Source organism: Felis catus, chromosome D1, assembly GCF_018350175.1.
Source record: "Felis catus isolate Fca126 chromosome D1, F.catus_Fca126_mat1.0, whole genome shotgun sequence".
NCBI classification, from domain to species: Eukaryota; Metazoa; Chordata; class Mammalia; order Carnivora; family Felidae; genus Felis; species Felis catus.
In genome coordinates this window covers 52423041-52444295 of record NC_058377.1, presented here as the reverse complement: position 1 = coordinate 52444295, position 21255 = coordinate 52423041, and positions in this window count along the sequence as shown.

The window sequence follows — 21255 nt, the reverse complement described above, 5'->3', positions numbered from 1 at the left end:
CTTAAAAGAACAGTCCCTGCTAACAAACAAACAAAATACGCTATGTGCATGAGATGAGAAAGTTGACTGACTTCTTATAAAAATTACCAAAGCTAGAAGACATTGAAAAATACTTCCTAATTCCAGGGGGTGATGGCAAACAAACAAAATCGAAACCAACTACTGATAATGGAAATTTCTGTATCTAGCAAATCTATCCTTCAAAATGAAGGAAGGTAGAGACATTTTCAGATACACAAAAATGAAAATAATTTATTGTTCCCAATACTGGTGGCAATAAATTATTTATATAAATGCTAATGTAAGTTCTTAAATCCAAAGGACATGATATTAGATGGCAACTCACACCAACTGAAAGGAATCAAGAACACCTAAACATGTGGGTAAATATTAAAACCATGTGTGCTCTCTCTCTTGCTCTCTCTCTCTCTCTCTCATGTGCACATGTGAACATGCACACACACACAATCAGTCTTGCTGTTAATTTCTTTAAAGTATATACGACTATTTAAAGAAAAAAAAATGGAAGAGTTAAAGATATACACAGATACAAGATTCTTATATTTTAACTGAAGTAATTAAATATTAACTAATTATATTGGTATAAGTTTAAGATTTATATGGAATCTCTAAAAGTAAGCACTAAAATTATGAAAGAGATATAGCTAAATAGCCAATAAAGAAACTAAAATGGAACACTGAAATATATTGAATTAATGCAAACAGGCAAAAAGCAGGAACAGAAAGACAAAAGAAATGAATTGCACAAATTTAAAAAGAGCAAAATAGTAGGCCTAAATACAATCATAATAAAATTACATTACATATTAAATGGACCAAACGCTTCATTCAAAAAACAAAGATTGCCAGATGAAATAAAAAAGTAAGAATCTAAGATTTCATGTCTGTAAAAGACTTTAAATACAAAGGCACAATTAGACTAGAAGTAAAATAAAAAGATATACTATAATGGCAAGCATAAGATAGTCAGAATGACTATATTAGTATCAGACAAAATAGACTCCAAGTCAAAGAGTTTTTACTAGAGATGAGCAGCAACTCTTCATAATGAGAAAAAGGTCAATACACCAGGAAAGAATGAAATTATAAATACAACCTCATGTAAAACAGAACTTCAAAATACATGACAGCAAAACTTATATAACTAAGCAATGGTTGGGATTTTTAACACCATATTTTAGTAACAGATAGAATAATTAGACAAAATATAGAAGATCAATCCCCTTAACCAAATTGGCATTTATAGAACATGCTAGCAACAAATGCAGAATACACTTTCAAGTGCACATAGAATTTTCAGCAATATACACTATAATCTAGGTCATAAAACAATTACCAATAGGTCTTTTAAAAATGTTTACTTATTTAAAGAGACAGAGATAGAGAGTGGGTAGGGGAGGGGCAGAGAGTGTGAGGGAGACAGAGAATCCCAAGCAGGCTCTGTACTGTCAGAGGGACTCTAACTCAGGAACCCTGACATCATGACATGAGCTGAAATCAAGAGTCAGATGCTCAACCACCTGAGCCACCCAGGTGCTCTCCCCATTTTTTAAAAACAATTACCAACAGATTAAAAATTTTTTTTATGTTTATTTATTTTTGAGAGAGGCGTAGGAGCAGAGAGAGAGAGGGAGACACAGAATCTGAGGCAGGCTCCAGGCTCTGAGCTGTCAGTACAGAGCCCAACACGGAGCTCAAACCCATGAACCGTGAAATTATGACCTGAGCCAAAGTTGGACGCTTAACCGACCGAGCCACCCAGGTCACCCTCAATAATTTTTTAAAGACTGAAATAATATAGAGTATGTCCTCTGGTACCAATTGAATTAAATTACAAATTTAAAAAATTCATAAAATACCTAGAAAAGCCACCAAATCTGGAAATTACAAGCCATTTATTTGAGGGAGTAGACGGACTGTAAACGGATATGAGGGAACACAATAGGTGTTGTGGTTAAATAATCATATATATTTGTCACAACTCATTGTACACCTAAAATTGATGAATTTAGCTGTATGTAAGCCACAACCCAATTTAAAAAAATCAACATTGTGTCTTGAATAAATGACAGTGACTTGAAGGATACAATACAAAGTTGGTAGTCTTTCTCTTCTTTCCCATTTAATTTAACCCATGCACAAAATCTAACGGAAACCTGTAGATTATAGTAAACTACTTCAAACTTAACCAAGATTTAGCAGCATTTTAGCTGGTTTTTTTTTTTTTAATTTTTTTAACGCTTTTATTTATTTTTGAGACAGGGAGAGACAGAGCATGAACAGGGGAGGGTCAGAGAGAGGGAGACACAGAATCTGAAACAGGCTCCAGGCTCTGAGCTGTCAGCACAGAGCCTGACACAGGGCTCGAACTCATGGACCATGAGATCATGACCTGAGCCGAAGTCAGCCGCTTAACCGACTGAGCCACCCAGGCGCCCCATTAGCTGGTATTTAAATGTCGATCTTAACTAGAGAAACAAAGCCTTTGGCTCATGGTATACAACTCCTGATCCCATGAACCTTTCTTCAATAGCCATTATTAAGGATGATTAGTAATAGTTAACATTCACATGGCTACAACAACCAACAGTAAACATCCATGATCTTGTCCTTTACATTCATGATTCTCTGGCTTTGTAAAGCAGTAGAATTTAAAGAGACCAGGATCATTTAGAAATTCTGAGGAGCATTCCACGGGTCTGTTATACTTTGGAGATTTTAAATATATCTGATGAAAAAGTACTCTGGATGCCTTGGTAAGTCACATGTGCTCCAGAGGGAGGGGAATAAAACATACAAAGATTCAGAGTCTGATATATCAATACAGTTCTTAGGAGTCCATATTGATAGTGATGCACTGTTCCAAAGGACAACTATTCTACGTTGCTCCCACCTTTAAGAAAGAAGCCCTATGCTTGTAGGCATCTTTGGATTTTTAAGGTTACCTATTCTGCAACTGAAAATATTGTTTTAACTCATTTATTGAATGGTGCAGAAGCCTGATAGGCACCTGGCAATACAGGATTCTTCAAAAAGTATGGCTGCATTTGAAACATCCATGCTGCTTGGAATGATATGATTCAGCAAGTTCTGTGGTACTAGAAGTATCTATTGTGGAGACAGATGCTATATGAAGCTTCTGTTAAACCCCAATAGGAGAGATACAGCACATATCCTGTACTTCTGGAGTAAGGTCATGCCATTAGCAGCAGAGAGAATTCTACATCATTTGAACTGGAGCGTTTGGGATGCTACTGAGCTCTGATGGAGACTGAGTATCTCACTTATAGAATATCAAGACGCCATGTGGCCAGAATGGCCCATTGTTATCTGGGTACCACAAGACTGGTCAGCCAGCTGGGTTGAAAACCAGTGGGACCAAGATCATCAATGTTTTGGATAGATTTTTAGTCTAGATGCAAGTTGAGACCCCTTTGGAGATGCTCATCAGGACAGTGAAGGAAGCCAAGGAAAAGACTAAAGAGAAGAAGCTACCAATTGCAGAGATTGTCAAGGGTATTGAACAAGGCAGCAGAAACAGCAGCAGCAGCATCTCATGTAGCAACCTGGGCCTTCCAACCCACTGCTTCCCCTCATCAGTCAGTCTAGCCTGGATTCTCCTGCCCTAAGCTGAGATTGAACTTTATCACTAAAATCTACTTCCAGGCCTATTTACTGCCAACAGGAGTACTATTTACTCAACCCCAAAGCACCAGGAAACTCTAAACAAGGCTGTTGTTCCACACTGAGCAGCTGAGGAAACTGAAGAAGAGAGAGAGAGGCAAGGTGACTTGTGTGGTATCACAGACAATCTATCATGAAGCCAGGACTCAGGTCTGTTGCTCAAACCAGCAGATATGCAGGGGGTATAATATAGCCAGTAGGTATAATGGTAATAAGAAGAAATACCAAGAACTCCTCAAGGGCAGGGATTTTTGTTTTTGGGGTTAATGATGTTATTCCAAGGGTCTCCAACAAGGCTAGTCATATGGTAGGTACTTAATCAATATTCACTGAATTGGTATTTATCTTCTAAATATTGTATTAGAGTCATAATATGATACTTACTCACTGTTGCTTTTGGTAAGTATATGAACTTGACATGAGATCTGGCTCCGCCACCATTGGGACTCCTCAGAGTCTTGCATTTTTAATAATCTATAAAAAGGAAATAATAAAACCTACTATCCAGAGGAGTGTGAAGTATATGAATGTGGAGACATTCATGATAAAAATGAATGTGACACATGATAAAAATTATTTTCATTCTTGTCCAAACCTTCTTCTAGCAGCTTCTAGTCAGGACTGCCATGTATAAGTATGCAGGTTGTACACACATGGCTCCAGATGTCATTTACACTGTAGTCTCTGTAAATAGTGACTCTTGAAGTTGTCCAGGTAACAACCTTTCGGGCTTTATATAACAGTTCTGTATCTGGCCTAGTAACGAGCATAATGAGAAGACAGCATAAACTTTTCAGGTGAACCATCCATCATTCAATGAATTAAAAACCTACGTATCAAGATAGATCTATTTGATCCTAAAATTTGACCCATGCCAGAAACAGTTTTAAACAGTTTTTTTTAAACACTTACTGTAGTAAGTGGTAAGAGCCCATTCAACCAATCCTCAATCAAATATGTTCCCAGCCTTGTTCCTGGCAACAAAGAAAGGCGAAATGGGGTTAAAAACAGGGCTCTCATTCACCACTCCTAGAAACTTCCTCTGCTACGTCCACCAGGAACTTCCATGACAGCATACTGATTAATCACTTCTCTGTTCTGATTTTACTTGGCCTCTCAACAGCATTACATAGTCTTTTCTCAGCAACCCCTCCCTTTTTTCCTCTTGAATTCTGTGGTTTTTCTCCATCCTCAGAGATGACTGTTTCTTAGTCTCCTTTGGTGACTCCTTCTTCTATCATGGACTCTAAATGTTGGAAGAGGCCCATAACTCAGTTGTTGAATCTCTTCTGTCTACACTTTCTCCCTAAGTCAGTGGTTCACATCCTTGGCTGGATAGAAATATACAGGGAGCTTTTAATAATACAGATGCTCAGGCTGCACCTGAGACCAATTACATAAGAATCTCTGATGGTTACTGAAGCATCAGAATTTTTTAAAAGCTCTCCAGATGGTTCCCATGTGCAGTCAACGTTGAGAACCAGTGGCTAGGGGATCTATTCATTCTACAGCTTTAAACACCACCCATATGCTGTTGATTCCCAAATTTATTATTCCAGTCCTCAGTCAGATTCCTAAGTCTTATTCCAGCACTGATATCTGTCCCTGACTCACTTCACACATTTCTGATATGTTTTGGCTTTAGTAACTGCACAAACTTTTTGCAACTGTCATGAGAACTCCCTGGACCCCACAGATTACCACCCAGGCACTGGCTCAGCTTCTCATTGCCACTCACATCTCTACAAACATGCTCCAGGGAAGATATTAAGATAGGCTGTGCATATTATAGTAGAGGCCCACTTGTATTACATATCTACCATGTGACAACTACTGTGCACGGGATTTTATATATTTTATCTCATTTAAATCCTCATGACAACCTATCAAGTCTTAAAAAGTTGAACAGATTTATGTGAAATTACATGACCAGTAAGTAGAGGGGCAAGGACTGAAGCCCAGGTCAATTTTACTCCACATTACATACATAATTATTAAACGCCCTGCTGCCTAAGTCCCTTGACTTTCAGTCTAATGAACCACACTCCCCTCTGAGAACATATTCAAGTTTCTGATCACTACATGACATAAAATCTTTGGAATTCTAGAAAGTTATGTTTTGATGGGGCTGGAGAGATATTAGAATTCAATTCTCTCATTTTACAAATGAAGATATCAAGGTCTTGAGAGTGAAAGTTACTTTCTCAAGGTCAAATAATTAATTAGTGGCCAGACAAGGATGTAAATTAGGTTTTCTATGAACTCCATGTTCATCCCAGAACATAATGTTGATTCCTGCTAAAATGGAGTGTTTCCAATAATTTATTTTTCCCTTCAACTTAGTCAAGGACCCTTCATAAAACAACCTGTGTGTTGTTCGGCTGCATAAAATAATTATTTATTACTTTTGCTGCACTCTTTTTACCTTTAATTTCATTCAATTCAAATAGCCATTGCTCGCCAAGCTACTTTAACCACAGAGCCCTTATGAGGTTTATTTGTCGCTGAAGTCTTATTTTCTGAGGTAAATTAATGATGTGTTATTCCCAGAGACTTTATGGTGCTTATCACCATATTAACTCACATCTAAAAAATCACAGGGAGCTATTTTTCAAACCCTGACAAAAACAGCCTAGAGAAATCCTAGTAAATTGGGGGCTTTGAAATATAAACGCACATATGGATTGCATATTTCTCATAAAGAAAATGTTTTCATTTCACATTAGGTAAAAGCTTTCTTTAAAAAGTTGTCACTTAGCATAGGAAAAGATTCATTCCTCCTCAGTACTGGTTTCTAAGAGCAGAGGGACCAGTAGTTCCTTTGCAAGCAAGAATTATGAATTGTAAGTGGTGGTATGGTGTGGAGTCGGAGACCACAGTTTGAATTTCTCATCTTCTGAGTCCTAGCTCTGTTTCCTTAAGTATGTCATCTAAATTCTCAGTGCTTCAGTTCTTCGTCTGCAGAACAGGCATGAAAATCCTACATCAAAGCTTAGAGAATTAGGTGAAATAATTGATTCATTTAATAATTAAGTGAAATAAAATACCCTAATTGTTCTTGGACCATAAATAAGTTGAATAATTGTCATTTCTCTTCTCTGCAAAGATTAAGTTTGCTCTTACTACCTTACAGAAATCTAGTCACTTTTCCCAACCATTCCAGGTAGGTTCTGTCCTTTTCCTTTGATGCCATTCATTTACTCATTAAACACCTCTTAATTATGTGCCAGCTATGTCAACCACTATGCAAGAAGCCCAGAATCCTATCTCCTACTAGCTTGGAATCGAGTGTGGAAAAAATAACAGGAAACAGCAAATTATATGAAAGCTCCTAAGAAGTCTGATGGGTAAGTATCATATTGCTCCTAAGGCACTGCACTGCCCCAAGTGCATCTGTAACTAGGTCTTCTTATGGACAAAGATTTCCTGGAGGGAGTAATATCTAATCTGTGCATCCAATACCACTCCATCAGCTCTCGGACGGACTGACCTACTCAACTGGTTTCTTTGGGGCTAGGGCAGGCAGACAGAACATTTCTTATTGAAGCCACAGGTAGCAAGTAAGAGATACTGTTTATATGAAACATACCACTACGTGCATTTGAGAAACTTCTACTGAAGCAAGACTCCAATTAAAAAGCATCAGTCAAGGAAGCAGAGAGGGGGGTAGAAACTCCTTACAGAGGGATGTGGGCCGGGAGATGGAGGCTATCCACTCTTACCTGGTAGCCAATTCCCAAGGGTCAGGAACTCTGCCTGGCATTGTTCTTTTCTGCCCTGGCCTCTCATTTGCTCTCTCATTTCCCCCTGCTCTTTTTCTTTTTAAAAATTTAATTACCATATATTATCCTCATTTTACATAGAGGAAAAAACAAAAACAAAACAAACAAAACCTAAGTCCCAGGAAGTTCACATTACCTTGCCTGAGGCCATACACTAGTAAGCGGCCAGGGTGGAAAGTTGGATTCACTTGGGCTGTCTGCACAGGCTGTGGTCCTTCCACCTTCACTGAGTCGGGCTGAGCCAAGAGTCTCAGCTAAGTGGGCTGGTGTTGGCCCAGCAGGCCACATAGTCCAGCATTGCTCCGTCACACCAAGCAGGGAGACACAAACCAACGGTTGGCCCAACACAACAAATCACATGAATAGCAAGACTAAGTCAAGACTCTGCCTTCTGCTCAGTAGCAGGGTCTTCACAAGGGCCAGGCAGGTCATCGTTGGCTTAGGAACAGGGGTGTGTGGGGTGGGCAGAGACTGGCCCCTCCCCGTCTTGGGGAATGCTGAAGAGACATGGCAGAGGGCCTGATGTAACATCCTGGAGGCCCCGTAGGACAACCTGACTCAAACTGGCAGTGAGTCATCAGTAGTAAGACAGAGTAAAAGGGTTCTTCCTTATTTAAAAGGGGAGGATAAAGTTGCTGACCAAGATATGCTGTGGATAATGAGAACGGGCTCTAGAATAAAGAAAAAGAGTGGAGTCGGGACGGAGAAGGTGGTGAGCTGCTGAATCAGCTCTCTGGCAGAAAATGGAAATAAAGAGTTTTCTTTCTCTTTCTGACAGAATGGATGTTGAGGCTTTCTTTTTTTTTTTTTCTCCCTGATTCATCTAAAAGGTTCTCTTTAGAAGCAATGCATTGGAAACGCAAAACAGAAAATCCTGCCACAAACTATTGACAGGATGAAAGGTGGCAGGTGGGGGTAGTCACTGACACTGAAGTTGGTCCAAGGGATGAAAAGGGTCCTCCTCCCACTAAGGAGATATATTCCAATTCCTAGTGCCAAGGATGTTTTAGTTCCCTTGTAAAATGAGAGAGAGGGAAAGAAGGGAAAGAAACACACTAATATTTGCTGAGTGTTAACCATGGGTCAGCAAGCAGCATGGTAATATACAACATTATGTCATTTAATCCTTATAAAACCCCTACTGGGTTATATGGAATTGTACCTATTTTGCTAAGAAGAAAAAGCAGGCAAAGAGACGTTGCCCAAGATCACCCTGCCAATAGGTGGCAGACCTGGGGTGCACATTCAGGGCAGTCCAGCTCCAGAGTATAGGTTCTTGTCAGTATACCTCATCAGCAAGAGATTTCTTCCCTTCCTACCCCTGCAGTGCATTGCAGACATATCAGAACTTAAACAGTAGGTCACCTTCAGGTTTCTATCTAATCCACAGAGTCAGTAACTTTAGTTTTGTTCCCTACTCATGAAGAAGGCATTTGGAGGGGTGCCTTGGTGACCCAGTCAGTTAAGCATCAGACTCATGATTTTGGCTTAGGTCATGATCTCGCAGTTCATGAGATCAAGCCCCACTTCAGGCTCCATGCTGACAGTGTGAAGCCTGCTTGGGATCCTCTCTTTCCCTCTCTCTCTGCCACTCCCTTCCTCACTTGCTCTCTCGCTCTCAAAATAAATAAAATAAACATTAACAAAAATTTTAAAAAGGGGCACCTGGGTGGCTTAGTCAGTTAAGCGTCTGACTTCAGCTCAGGTCATGATCTCGCAGTTCATGAGATGGAACCCCGCATAGGACTCTGTGCTGACAGCTCAGAGCCTGGAGCCTGCTTCAGACTCTGTGTCCTTCTCTCTCTGCCCCTGCCCCACTTGTACTGTTTCTCTCTTGCTCTCAAAAATAAATAAAACATTGAAAAAATTTAATTTAAAAAAAAGAAGGCATTTTGAGGAGAGTGAAGAGGCTTGAAATGGAATCTGAGCTCCCTTAGTTAGCTTATCTTACTCTGCTTCTGCAATCAGCCATCTTTATATTTCTCCCTAAAGTCAAACCTGAAGGTGGTTAGTCCTTCCCCACCCATTCACTTCTTCATTTATTCATCAGACAAATATTACACATCTACTAAGTAACTGACTTCATACTAAGTAAGGGTAAATGTTCCTTCTTTCTCTGGTGGAAACTCACTTTAGAGAAGGTAGGAGGAGCAGTGAAGGGCACCCCCAATAGTATAATGGAGCATAAAGTGATGACATGTGATAATGGAAGATTACACAAAAGCTGTTTGAATCCAACAGAAATAATTTACACATAGTCTAGGGACAGTGATGGGCTGGTAGGGGAAACTTCTCCAGAATGACATTAGAGTAGATCTTAAAGAATGACTTGGAGTTGATCAAGCAGAGGAAGTCGGGGGGGGGGGAGCGGGTAGCAAACACAGAAGTGAAGACGGAAACATGTGGGTGGCTTAAGAGAACTCTAAATGGGGGCTGTTTAGGTGAGGACAAAGGCAGAGAGGCAGACAGTGGGTCAGGGAGGGCCCATGCAGCTTACTTTGCCTTAACTATTACCTGATGACCTTTAAAGTACTTTGATTTAAGCCCTTCATGTTGTACAAACTCACAAAGTCAAGTCCCACTGGCATTCAAAGCAAAATGTTGTGAGGACTGGTCTTCCCAGTACACAAAGTTGCCTGGTGCAGGGTCTGTTTCTCTCGCTTCTCCATGCTTGTGCTGTCCCTCTCGTGGTGAGTCTTGCCAGTTAGTTTGGTTCCTACCAGGGCTCTGCCTTTCCTATAGGATTTGATGTAGCCTCCTCTCTATAACTGTGGAGAGTCTGTTCTAGACTAGCCTTTGGGTCACTTTCTGGGGGAGTTCCATGAACATGGCCATTACCTATGTGTATCCATGGGACAAGGTGAGCTTAGGATGCACCTGTGCTCCTGTCTTAGCCTTTAACGATTTTATTGGCAATAGGGAGCCACTGAATAATCTTGTTCAGGGCCTGATGGATTAGATTTGTATTTTAGAAATTTCTTGCTAGTAAAGGACAAGATGAGTCTCAGGAACATCTAAGAAGTACCTTAGTCTTTTAACAAAAATTCTAAGTGGATTTATTTATTTAAAAACATTTAATTTAAAAATTTTCAAATACATTCTTATTTATTGTATGTATTTATTATTTGTACTTACTATTTGTACTCATTTACTCATTTGTTCATTCATTAATTAAATATTTTTGGACTGCCTAATATGTGTCAGGTACTGAGTTAAACTTGTTTTGTATGAAGGTGAGTAAAAACAGGTGTAATTCCTGCCTACTTATAACATGGACTCTAGTTGGGAAAAAAGAGATTAAATAATCATACAAATAACATTGCAGCTGTGATAAGAGCTTTGAAGAGGATTATATGGTGTCTTCAGAGCCTGTTAGAGAATGAGTTATCCTTTTGAACTTCCATAAGCAAGTGACACACAACCTGAGATTTGCACAATTCTTGGTGAGGGGCAGGGAGCCATGAGAGAAGAGTGTTTCAGATGGGTTGAAAATGTGCAAAACCCCTTTTGGGTGTGAATGGGGGAGAATGGGGGTGATTGTACCCAAGGAGGTAAAGGAATCAGGGTGTGATGTGAGGCTCCAGGGGTCAGGAACGGACGTCATTTGCCTTAGTCAATGGAAGGTTAGGCAACATGCTGTAAGCAGAAGGTTGAAAAGTACTTGAGTGACTGAGCTTACTTTTATTCTTACCCTCCACCATGGCCAGGAAAAGGTGCCCGCCACAGGAAGATGAGCTGTGCGGAGCAAAGCCAGACCACTCTGATCATCCCAGCCAAGGCCATCTCATACTAAGCAACAAGCAGGTGACCCTGAAACACGTGAGTAAGCCCGGCTGTGACCAAATGAACCACCCCGCCAGAGACTTAAATCGCCGGTCCTTGGATTCATGTAAATTAAACACATATTATAAGTTAAACGCCACTGAATTTTAGGGAAGTGTGTTGTGTTTGCACATGGGGTGCGAGCTGGAGGAGCAAAGAGGTGTCAAGAATGATTCTTAGGTTCCCGGTGTATATATCTGGACAAATATGGGAGCCATTTTCTGAGATAAGACCAAGGTTTAAGCTGTAGAGTAAGATGTGCCTGTGAAGGGACAGTTTAGTCGCCACGGGAAAACCAGAAGAGAGCTTCGCCAGAAGGATGATCATATTATGAAGCATCAGTTCAGCCAATTTGTACCGTACACAATTCTCAGATCCTCCTTTTAATCTTGAGTCTAACCGACCTGGGTTCAAATTCTAACCCTCTACATTCTGTATGTTGACTATGGTGAACTGATGAAAGTTCCTGAATTTAAGGCAGAAAATAAAAAACAATTTCCATTTGTAAAGTTTTAGTGAGGATTACAGAAGTAACACTTGAAGCATAAACCACATTGCCTGACCTTTATGTAGTATCCAAAGCATTTGTGTAGGCTGTTCTCCATCTTCAAGTCCTATCTATGCTTTAACTTCTGTGTGTGTGTGTGTGTGTGTGTGTGTGTGTGTGTGTGTGTGTGTGTGTTTTCCCCCCGAAGGAGAGAGAGATAGAGCATGAGCAGGGGAGGGGCAGAGAGAGAGGGAGACACAGAATCCGAAGTAGGCTCCAGGCTCTGAGGTGTCAGCACAGAGCCCAACGAGGGGCTGGAACTCACAGACCACGAGATCATGACCTGAGCCGAAGTTGGATGCTTAACTGACTGAGCCACCCAGGCACCCCATCCTTTTTTTTTTTTAATGTTTATTTATTTTTGAGAGAGAGACAGAGACAGAGCATGAGCAGGGAAGGGAAGGGAGAGGGAGACACAGAATCCAAAGCAGGCTCCAGCCTCTGAGCTCTCAGCACAGAGCCCGATGCGGGGCTCGAACTCACCATGCACGAGATCATGACCTGAGCTGAAGTCAGAGGCTTAACTGACTGAGCCACCCACGTGCCCCAGCACCCCATCCTTTTTATGCTTTAAACTTGGCTCTAGATTCACTAAGTCCCTGAGGTCCTCCCAAACTATTCTAACCCTCCATTGGCTCTCACTTTTCTGAATTTCTGGATTTCTGCATTCTTGTACACATTCATTCATCATATATTTATGGAACACTTACACTGTGCCAACCACATAGAGAAACAATAGCAAAGCAATAGTTTGCCCTACTCACAGGTGGCAAATACCACATGATCTCATATTTCATTTAAAAATGAGAATATTTCCCAGGTTACATATTGCTTTGATACAGTCACATTTTCTGTTCACAAAAGTCTGTAGAGAGGGCAAGTATGAACAGCCTTATTTCCATTTCATAGATGAGTATAAGCCAGCAGGGCCATACTCCTCCTCCCTGTCACTTGATAGGTAATGTCATCATAGAACTTATCAGATTTTACTTATTTTGTAATGCATTTGTCTTCCTCACTTGTAGGGTGGATTCTGAGCTCAGCAACCATGGGTTACTTACCACCATAGCTCCAACGTCTGGCTAAATGCCTGGAGAAGGATAGGTACTTCATAAATATTGGCTGTATGAAAGAGGGTCAGAGAGTTTGGGGGACTTGCTCAACCCCACATAAAAAATCAATAGCAGACCTGGGGTTAGAATATAATTTCCCTTTCTCTAAATTCAGCGCTCCATCCCTGACAATATGCTGTCTTCTATGAATTTCACATTTCTTTATCTGCTTTTACAAAGTGGATGTGAAATATCTCAAAGAGAGGGCAAGGTGTTGAGTGGATAGTATGAGTTCATAAAACACCTGCATACTGCTAAATGAAAGGAGGTAGGGGCCAAAGAAATAACATTTATTGACTACACATGAAACATACTATCTTAATATTCACAGCAAATTTGTGAGGTCAACACTGTACCTGATGGGACAACTGTAATTCACAAAAGCAAACTTGTGTAGTACTGTTCAGCAGGTGAGTTGTGGGGCTGGTAATATAATCCAAGTGGGTATAAATCCAGTGCCTGCTCACTTTGTATTACAGCTGACAGAAAAAGAAAGTATGTGTACAAACAGACAAATAATTATATGGATGAACGTTTTATTTTCTTGGACTGACTTTTAGTTGAGAGAATGCACCTAAATGTGACAGTTTTTCAAATTCAGAGGCTCAGCCTCCTAATCCTCAGACTGTAATTTTCACTCCTGTGGCTTTGTAAATAATGTGTTTTTTTGTCATTTCATAAAATGACTCTGATTAGGAAGGGATTGATCATTTCCTAAGACTGTTTTGTACAGAATGCCCAAAGCCACTCAGTGTCCCCTGTTGGTGCTTATTTCTCTGCGTTTCTGATAAAATATAATTGTCTTAAGTCTCTCAGGATTGATTAGATGGAATGTTCAAAAGGAAAGCTGTCTTATTATTGACCCTGCATCCTTTAGTTAATAAGTTTTTTTTCTAATTTTACTTCAAAGATGAAAGTTTCTTAATTAACCATCAGAGGTTCTCTGAAGCTAAGTATATTAAAATCATATTATGCCTTCCTGAGGCTCTCCTTAGATTTTTTATTAAGCAAAGCTATTGGAAGTAAAGATATGAGGGTAATCGTATCTATATATAATAAAGAAAGATACACTTATGAGTTTTCTATTCTAATCAACATCACTGCCACACCGAAAAAGTCAATTATTTTGTAATATTTAAGAATGTTAATAAAAACGAATGTTATTTAGCTAAATCTTGTTAGCTTTGGAAATGAGAAACAAGAATACCAAGGATGGAAAAAAAAAGATTACAGCCTAATTCCAAATGTAATTTAGTGAATGCGTGTCAAAGCAACTCAATCTGTTCCAATAGTTATTTATTGATCACCTGCCATATGCCAGTACACCCAGGTTCTGAGAGGTAGAAAAATGAAGACATTGACCCAGTGAGCTCACAACTTCATAGGAGAGAATTATTCTTTAATTATAACACAGGTGAGAATGGACAGGGACTGAAATAAGGACCTGTGCAAAGCAATGACGTGCTGGCAAACGGGTACTCTGGGGGAAATAAAGCCCTGATTTGCCAATGTCCATGGTGTAAACATTTCCAGCACAGCCAATTTCCTAGCTTCCAATTAAAAAGCCTCCAACAACTTACAAATTGGCTTAAAAGTTATTGACTATTTAACAAATGGCTCTCACAAGCCGTATAAGCCAGCTTCAACACCCCACTGGAAGTGTGGGGGAGTCAGAGGAAAACAGCCATGAACTCTGCCTGCAATGGGGCTGGAACGAGTCAGAGCAGAGGGAATTTGAGCTATGCCTTGACAATGGACAAGACTGAAGGACAGAGAAGAGGGAGGAAGAATGTTCCATGCCGAGAGAGTGTCCTACGCAAATTCAAGAAGGCTGAGATCTGTGGCCTGCTGGGGCATGAGTGATCTAAAGAGCTGGGGCCAGATTGTGAAGCACCATGAATGCCACAGTAGGAGTCATAATTCCTTTCTATAGAAAATGGGAATCTCTGGAGGGACTCACAAAAGCTATCTGAAGAAAAACTACTGAAATAGCCCAAGTACAGATGTATTCTGCCAAATGGTCAGGCATTCTGCAAACACGGTTATTTTCAAAATGACTGACTTCTTGGCGAAATTTTGATTGTTTTTCAAAGAATTTGGCTTCTTTAGAAGCATGGGAGGAGGAAGTGAAGGAAGAAAAGATGGAGGTGAGAAATTGAAATGCAGCTTTCACAGAAGTCTAGTATTAACAAAGTAAGGGGTGCCTGATAAAGAAAACAGAAGATGTAGGAATGAAAAGGAGGAAAACAAGACATATCCTATCCACTATATGTAGCAGCTTTTATCATTTTTATATTTTTCTAGTATTTTATGTATATATTTATTATGCACATATTTCCAAAACTGAAAATCAGTTCATATTGTGTATGTTTTATTAAAAGTCCCCATGAACAATGCCACAGGTTGGCAAATATTATTCTACACCTTCATTCCTAATGATTTCATGGTGTTCCATCGCATAGAGATTACTTAATTTGTTTATCAAAGCCATCATTTATGGACATTAAGGTTGTTTGCAATTTTTTTACTCTCCCAAATGGTGCTTTAATAAAAATTCCTTCTTTTATACGTGGCACACATTTTGACAGAACATTTTCAGGATATGAACATAAATTTTTTTTATTTTGCTTTTGAAACGTAAATTTCAGAAAAATAAAAAAATTAAACACTACTTTGCAGTCATTTCACCAACCACTTCCTTGTCCTTAGCACTTCCCCACTCTTTGACAGAATTTATTGTTGGGGAGTCGCCTATATTTCATCAAGTTCTCACATGTTTCAGGACCAGCATTATCTTTCTATGATGCCAGATAAAGTGTGTTCTAGAGCTTACCTCTTGCTCTAGGCCATACCTGTAGCACAAGGATTTAGGTGACAAATGTCTAGATAGCCAAATATCCTCTAATGAAAATTAAATCTCACACATGGGTCTCAGGTGTGTGCGAAGTTTGTCTTACAACCGTATGTCACGCTGGTTAGAAGTGACACAGGTTGTAGCTATGTTACTTCGACTGATAGCCAGTAATTCCTTCAGGGTCATCATGGGACACAGTTCACACAGCACGTTGTTACTGAGGGTGTACTATGTACTGGGCATGGGTCCTGGGACACTGAAAATTCATTCTGGGACCAAGCTGTGTATAGCCTTGAACTTCAGGCTTAGGTATAAGGACTTTATCCTACAGCTCACATTAATTATGAAATGAGCTTCAGTAGGAAAAATGGTATGTGAATCTGAGCAAAACAGAGAATAAACCATCTGTTAAGAATGACCACTGCTTGAGTATTTTAGATGAATGCTTTGCTTTACTCCAAGTAGTATATTGCATTGCTGACGTAATGCAACATATTTGGGAAATATACACCTGTTATACACCAGACGCCCTAATAGAAACAGAAGGGAGGCAAAATAAAATCACAGTCTTTCCTAAAGGAAATTCGCAGTGTATTTAGGAGTCACGTACAAGAGCATATAGTCACACAGCGATGCAATAAGCACCATCATAGAAACACACATGTAACAAAGAGGCATAAAAGTAGGACTGACTGACTGATGGGACTGACTGACTGATGGGAGAGATGGTAAGGAGTGGCCAAGATTGCTTCAAGTGCTGGTGATGCTCAGGATACATTTTAAGGAATGACTGGGAACAATTTAGGCAGACAGGAGGGAAGGCATTTCAGAGACAGAAAACAGTATGTGCAAAGACAGATGGATTTGAAATAATGCCTAGCATATTCACATTATGTATACATACATGTATATGATGTCAAATATATATGTGTGTATACACACACACATATATATATAAATTATATATATATAATATATATAACATATATATTATATATATAACATATGTTATACATAACATATGTTATATATATAACATATATACATATATGTTATATATATAACATATGTTATATATATAACATATATACATATGTTATATATATAACATATGTTATATATATAACATATATACATATATGTTATATATATAACATATGTTATATATATAACATATATACATATATGTTATATATATAACATATGTTATATATATAACATATATACATATATGTTATATATATAACATATATATATATATAACATGTCATCCAAAGGTGTTCTATGTCATCCAAAGAGTGGACTTTAGCTATAGATTTGAACCTAAAGAATGATATACATGGTCAGATCTGAGCTGCAGACAAAAAACTCAGACAACATTGAGGGACGCAGGTTATAATGTGGTAAGACTCAAACAAGGAAACTGGGAATCTAGCTGAAGAGAAAATGGTGTCCTGGATGAAGGTAATGATAATGGGGTAAAACAGATGAGATACATATGAGAGGACTTAGAAGATATAAATGGAGAGGACTTGGTGACTAATTAGATGTGAGGAAAGTGCAAAGATGATAGTATATGACTCCCTGACATCTGGTTGGGGTGGTTTGGTGGGTGATAGAGATATTAATGACACTGAGAACAGTAGGAGAAGCAGTAGAACTCTCATGAGTTCAGCTTTGAACATAATGCTTTTGAGATACAACGAGATATCCAAGGAAGAATGTCTAGGTAGCAATGGCTTATATTGCTAGATATTGCTGAAGATTACTGGGATACTGTGAATCATGAGAAAAGAAAAGGTTAACATTTTTTAATGCTCCAATTTATTATCAAGATCACAGAGTGTGTTTTCTACCATGTACAAACCACAGGCTAAAGGCCTTTGGAGTTTCACAGTTGAAATCTATGGCTTTTCTTATCTGCAGCAGAGACCCATAGAGTATCTGGAATAACTGCTGAGAACTCCATGTATGACATCCCCTAATTAAAGATAACTACCAAGTTAGGGATTCTGGAAGCAGGCAAGAAATAAAGTGCATTTATTATCAAACAGAAACGCACACCAATTCCAGTAGTGATTCTGATTGAAGTGACAGCATTTGTCATGACTGGCTTTCATTCTCCTTTGGGGAACTACATTTTGCAAGAAACCATAAGTAGTTGTCTTTAACTTGAATGTGCAGATGAAATAGATTTACATGGTAAATTCATTCATTCATTCATTCATTCAACCAATTTTGGTTGAGAACTTATTATTTAAGTTTTTATTTTAATTTTGGGAGTCAGAGATGAATCATATTTAGTGCTCAGTAAGACATGTCCTTGGCTCTCCAAGAACACAAAATAGTTGTTTTCCTTTATTAGTGTTGTTGTAGCTATAGTGGTTGTCATTACTTAATAAAGACAAAAGTTAATATAATTTGTTTGTGGTTTTGATGAGTAAAATTTTAGTCTTTCTTATCTCCAGATAAGGGATGTATACTGCCAGGCTAAACTGCCTTCTCTCCAATTCTCCTCAACCAGGAAGAAATGTGATTTAATGAATGCAAAGGTTGCTCCCATCTGTGCCTAAGATCATATATGGGGGACTTGTTTTTTATGCGCATTTCCAGACTCCAGCTCCAGAAATTGTGAATTAAATTTGACAATTTTTCATTTTTAAAAGCACCTCAAGGAAATTCTGAAGTACATGGTTGGCAGGGAGCACTTTGAGAAACCATGGTGTGAACACAACAGGGACTGTGAGGTCCAGCCACCAGTGTTTCAATGTTACCAGAAAGGAACAAGTGTGACCTTGGGTTGGTTTTATAAAAACGACTTGAGCCTTATATTATTCATCTCAGCAAAATGACTCTGTGGCTCATTTTTTAAGGACTAAATAAAATTGTGTATGTAAAATAGTCAATATTTAATTGATATTTAATTTGAGGTTTTCTTCCTCCTTTCCCTTTTTTAAGATACTGATTAGCAGTCTACTTTGTGCTTCTAATCTAGCACTCACCGTTTCTTCCTTTTATTAGAACTCCTTGTGTATCCCTTTTCTTTCTCATTGGACTCTGCACTCCTTGAGTACAAGTATTTGCCCTCGCTTCATTTCTATGTCCCCAAAATGTGCACACAACAGACATACACTAAAGTCCTTCCATAGAAAGTTATCCTTACACCATGGTGCTTACTTCATTTTATGATCTCTTACCAAAAAGGTCTTAAATCCTTGCAAGATTCACATTTCCTGAAATTTATTAATTCTTCATTTGTCTTTTTATAGCAGAACACATTTGGCAAGAAATAGGATCACACATTCTTTAATTCCCTAATCAAGAGGAAATGCCCGATTTAAATCAGATAACTTATTTAAATCAAATTCAAACAGACTCATGTGTTTATTGGCCAAAGAATGACTTGGTGACTTAGGTTATATAGCCTATAAGCTGACAAATTCGTTTATTCTATCTAATTATGTTTATTACTTCAGGGAATACTTACTGAGCTCACACTGTGGTGCCAGACACTGTGTTGGGTGGTGGGATATACAATGAATAAAACATCCTTTTTATGTTCAAGGAACCCATGGGTTAGTAATGATGGCTAACGACTATATACATAATTTCAACACATTGTGGTACATAGTCATCTAGAGACAAGTTTAGGGACTTGCAGCCGACTGTAAATGGGAGAAGGAAAATTTACTGACGGTGAAAGCAAATGAAGTAAAGAATCACAAAGCGAAGGAAGGGAAATGTGCTCCAGGAAGAAACAACAGCATGTGTAAAGACTAGGGGATGAAGTGTTCTTCGTGTTCATAATAAGTGGCTCAATCTGGTAGCGAGAGGAAGTTGGAGTAATGAATGTGGAAGTCTGTCATGGAGAGATTTATTTTGCTCAGGGTAAGAAATTAGCTTGGTCATGAACCCAAAGACAAGTCATTAAAAAGTTCTAAGTACAGATGTGACAATATTGTAATTGTAATTCTAAGTTCATGCTGTCTACCCACCAAAAATTTTACCTGCAGCTGATATTTGAAAATAAATCTTTATTAAATTCATTTCTATTTTTTCCTAAGAAATTTGAGCTTAACTTTTACAATCACTTGTAAGTTGAATGTCTACTAAGAGCCAGTAACACTCAATAATAGAACATGATAAAGTGTCATCTCAAAATAGGGGGCATTTATTTATTTTTAATTGACACATTGTCTTTAAGATCACGCTAGAAAATTCTAGTGTAAAATGGCTTCTAGCTCATATTACTTCACACAGTATCTCCCAATCACTCAGTTTTATTGGTCAGGATAGTCGAGGTTATGATGCAATAATAAACAGTCCCCAACTTTCAGTGGCTTTATTTTTTTTTAATTTTTTAAACGTTTTTATTTATTTTTGAAGGAGAGAGAGACAGAGCATGAGTGGAGGCACAGAGAGAGAGGGAGACATAGAATTTGAAGCAGGCTCCAGGCTCTAAGCTGTCAGCACAGAGCCTGATGCGGGGCTCAAACTCACGAACTGTGAGATCGTGACCTGAGCAGAAGTCAGACACTTAACTGACTGAGCCACCCAGGCACCCCAGCTTTATTTTTTTAATGTTTATTTCTTTATTGAGAGAGAAAGAGAGAGAGAGAGAGAGAGAGAGAGAGAGAGAGAGAGAGAGAGAGAGAAGTGCATGTGTACATGTGTGCATACATGCATAGGGCCAGAGAGGGAAGGAGGAGAGAGAATCCCAAGAAATCTTCATGCTGTCAGTGTAGAGTCCCACATGGGGCTCGACACATGAAATGGGACCTGAGCTGAAATCAAGAGTCAGACACTTAACTGACTGAGTTATCTAGGCACCCCTCAGTGGCTTTAAAGAAAACAAAATAATAGCCATTCTAGAAGTCTACTGTGAAGATTGTCAGTGGAAGGGATTTTGCTGAATATAGACCCTTGAACACTCAGGTTGTAGAGAAGCCACCTTCTTGAAAGATTCTTACCAGTGAACCAGAAGAGAGACCTCTAAAAAGTCCTACACTGCAGCTCAAAACACATTTTCCAGAACTGTTCCCACTCAAATACAAGGAAGCCAGAAAATTCAACTATACCATGTATCCTGAAAAGGTCAATCAAAAATATTTGACAAACACCACTGACTACTGTCACACCAATAAAATAGCTATAAAACCTTGAAAAAAGATAAAAGCTTTATACTACCTCATAAATCCGAGAATGACCAACATCCTTTCGCTAGGATCTTGAAGAAGAGTTTACAACCTAGAAGGCCAGTGATGGTTCATCACTAAGGGGGAAAAAATGGGTAGCTTTTGTAGCCTTAGGCTCATGAAACAGAGAAGCTTCACCTACCTAAAGTCATCTGAAGTTTCTCCATCATCTTCACACTATTTTCCCCATGGCATTGTAGTTTTCTGTAGCAAATTAAAACCTAGTAACTGCCCATCA